This window comes from Bos indicus, chromosome 15, assembly GCF_029378745.1.
Source record: "Bos indicus isolate NIAB-ARS_2022 breed Sahiwal x Tharparkar chromosome 15, NIAB-ARS_B.indTharparkar_mat_pri_1.0, whole genome shotgun sequence".
In the NCBI taxonomy this organism is placed as follows: Eukaryota; Metazoa; Chordata; class Mammalia; order Artiodactyla; family Bovidae; genus Bos; species Bos indicus.
The window spans coordinates 51,134,450-51,137,970 of record NC_091774.1 but is presented as its reverse complement, the minus strand read 5'-3'; the positions used below and the strand labels follow the sequence as shown (position 1 = coordinate 51,137,970).

Sequence of the window (3,521 nt, the reverse complement as noted above, 5' to 3'; positions counted from 1 at the left end):
TCTTTGGCTGTACCTCAGGGACAGGGCCTGTTATTTCCTTTTTCTTTTGGAAGTAGAATAATTGATCATAAAGATTAGTCAGACCTCTTTATAACCCTCTTTCCCACCCTTCCCTCACTAACAGAGGAAAATGGTACCATTTTTCCTGAAGCTTCCAAAAAAATGAACCAAGCCTCATGCTGAGGGGTGAGAACACATGACCTGTGGTGGATGGTGGGCATGAGGACACAGAGCACGGTAAGGAGCTGCACAACCAGGATGAGAGGCATGCATACCTGGGAGGGAGACTTCTGCTGGGATCAGCTGGCTCCTGTAGGGCTGGGGCAGAGGCCTGGGGACACAGATCTAAGAAAGAGGCCAAGTGAGTTGGAGCTGGCAGAATGACCATAATGACCGGTATAACAGCAGAAACCTGACTATATAGTAATCACTAGAGGGATGATACAAAGTTTGAGTAAAGAGCCAATAGAAGAGTGCTTCATGTTTGAGGAGAACAGGTTAGGTCAGGGACATGAGCCTAGGGACCACAGGGCAGATCCATCTCTCCTCTCTTTCACTTTCATCAAGAGGCTCTTTATTTCTTCTTCACTTTCTGCCATAAGGGTGGTGTCATCTGCATATCTGAGGTTATTGATATTTCTCCTGGCAATCTTGATTCCAGCTTGTGTTTCTTCCAGTCCAGCGTTTCACATGATGTACTCTGCATCTAAGTTAAATAAGCAGGGTGACAATATACAGCCTTGATGTACTCCTTTTCCTATTTGGAACCAGTCTGTTGTTCCATGTCCAGTTCTAACTGTTTTTTCCTGACCTGCATACAGATTTCTCAAGAGGTAGATCAGGTGGTCTGGTATTCCCATCTTTTTCAGAATTTTCCACAGTTGATTGTGACCCACACAGTCAAAGGCTTTGGCATAGTCAATAAAGCAGAAATAGGTGTTTTTCTGGAACTCTCTTGCTTTTTCCATGATCCAGCGGATGGTGGCAATTTGATCTCTGGTTCCTCTGCCTTTTCTAAAACCAGCTTGAACATCAGGAAGTTCACGGTTCACGTATTGCTGAAGCCTGGCTTGGGGAATTTTGAGCATTACTTTACTAGCATGTGAGATGAGTGCAATTGTGCAGTAGTTTGAGCATTCTTTGGCTTTGCCTTCTTTGGGATTGGAATGAAAACGGACCTTTTCCATTCCTGTGGCCACTGCTGAGTTTTCCAAATTTGCTGGCATATTGATGTTCTCTAAGAACCTTTCTTAGAGAAAATATTTAGAACTTGGAGGGGAGTGAATTATCATAGGAAGTGAATAATCAGGCTTAATTGTTTGTTATGTATTCAAGCTTTACATTTCAGAAGAGAAATGCCCCTTTGTAATTAGGAGTATAGGTTGAGTTGGGAGGCAAAGGAAGACAGTGAATGTTTCTGGGTAAGTTTTGAATCAAATGGGTATCTGTGTCCTTCATAGCACTGTACTTGACTACGCAAAGACCACAAAAACTCTTCATCCACTGAATTCCTTTATGAAGGATGCCTTACTAGCTCTATTGTTGTTTAATGTCCTGACCACTCAATAGTTTTATGAGCATCTTAAGGGCAAAGGTGAGATACAATGTTCCACAATTCATATTAGGATTATTTTCTAATTTCTTTTAAGGTCCAGAAGATCAAGGGCTAAGCCTTCCATGTAAATGATCAGAGTTTGAACTTGAACACTGTAATCCTGCTGACACTGTGCACTGTCCAGAAGGGCCCTGTGGAAGGGAATTTCTGTTGAGAGAGAAATTTCTGTTGGCCCTGTCAGCCTCCAGTATCACCTCAACTCATCTAGCAGTCTTTCTGTTGGTGGGGATCCCAGGCCTGTAGCACCTACATGTCTGGATCTCTATTCCTTTCTGCTCAGCCTATACACTGGCCCTGCTTGGCAACTGCACCCTCTTCTTCATCATTCAGGCTGATACAGGCCTGCATGAGCCCATGTACCTCTTCCTGGCCATGTTGGCAGCCATTGATTCAGGCCTTTCCTATTCAACTGTACCTAAAATGCTGGCCATCTTCTGGTTCAGGGATTGAGAGATAAACTTCTATGCTTGTCTGATCCAGATGTTCTTTCTCCACTCCTTCTCCATCATGGAGTCAGCAGTGCTGCTGGCCATGGCCTTTGACCACTATGTGGCCATCTGCAAGCCACTGCACTACAGCACCATCCTTACTGGGCCACTTATCACCAAGATCAGCTTGGCTGCTGTGACTCGGGCTGTGACACTAATGACTCCACTTCCCTTTCTGCACAGACGCTTCCACTACTGCCAGGGTCCAGTGATTGCCCACTGCTACTGTGAGCACATGGCTGTGGTAAGGCTGGCCTGTGGGGACACTCACTTCAACAACATCTATGGCATTGCTGTGGCCATGTTTATAGGGGCATTCAATCTGCTTTTTGTTATCCTGTCTTATATCTTCATCTTCCAGGCAGTTCTATAGTTTGTCTCTCAGGAGGCTCGCTACAAAGCCTTTGGGACATGTGTGTCCCACATAGGTGCCGTTTTAACCTTCAACACACCTCCCGTCATCTCCTCAGTCATGCACCGGGTAGCTAGCCGGACTGCTCCACATGTGCACATCCTTCTTGCCAATTTCTATCTGCTCTTCCCACCCATGGTGAATCCCATCATCTATGGGGTCAAGACCAAGCAGATTCATGAACAAGACTTGGGACTGTTCCTGAGAAAGGATGTATAAATGATGTCTGGATCAGACAGTCATAGAAGTTGAGGGGCAGGCGGAGATAGAGTGGGACTGGTGGAATGCTGAAGTGGGGGTGAGGGAATGATAGGTGGTAGGGGGCTGCCAGAGTCTCCATGCTCAGTTCTTTCCTGCGTGTATGCTAACTCACTTCAGTCATGTCCAACTCTTTGTGACACTATGGACTATAGCCTACCAGGTTCCTCTGACCACGGGATTCTCCAGGTAAGAATACTAGAGTGGGTTGCCATTCCCTTCTCCAGGGGATCTTCTCAACCCAGGGATCAAACTCCTTGTCTCTTATGTCTCCTGCATTGGCACCACTAGCACCACCTGGGAAGCCCTTAGTTCTTTCCTGGTACACCGAAAAAGCTAACTTGTATCCTGCAACTCAGAGTCACCAGTCTGATCTGTGCTCAAGGTTCTGTGTAGTCTGGTAACCTCTTGACTCAAATCGCTGACTTTGTTGTCTCCTCAGAAAGCCCATTCTTCTATCAGAGGCAAAGGTTAGACCCACTCTTCTGTTGGCAACATCACTAAGAACACAAAGATGCTTTTGCATTTATTTATGAAGTGGATTTGGTAAATTATCCAGTCAAGATCTGGGTAAGGACCAACATTTCATCTGAGGCAGGAATGTGCCTTTAGTCTGACAATTTGTGCCCCATCTTTGCCTAAATATTACCAGTCTTGGGAGCTCATGATCTTCCAGGGCTATAGGCTCCAATATAGACAGATTTACATGTTAAGATTTATTTCTTCAAATAAGTTGGCTTATTGTTTG

At 45.2% G+C, this 3,521-nt stretch overlaps 1 pseudogene; it reads left to right on the top strand.

Annotated features, from left to right (window-relative positions):
- Positions 1-267: 267 nt before the first annotated feature.
- Positions 268-2,734, top strand: LOC109569006 (olfactory receptor 52K1-like; annotated as a pseudogene).
- Positions 2,735-3,521: the final 787 nt, after the last annotated feature.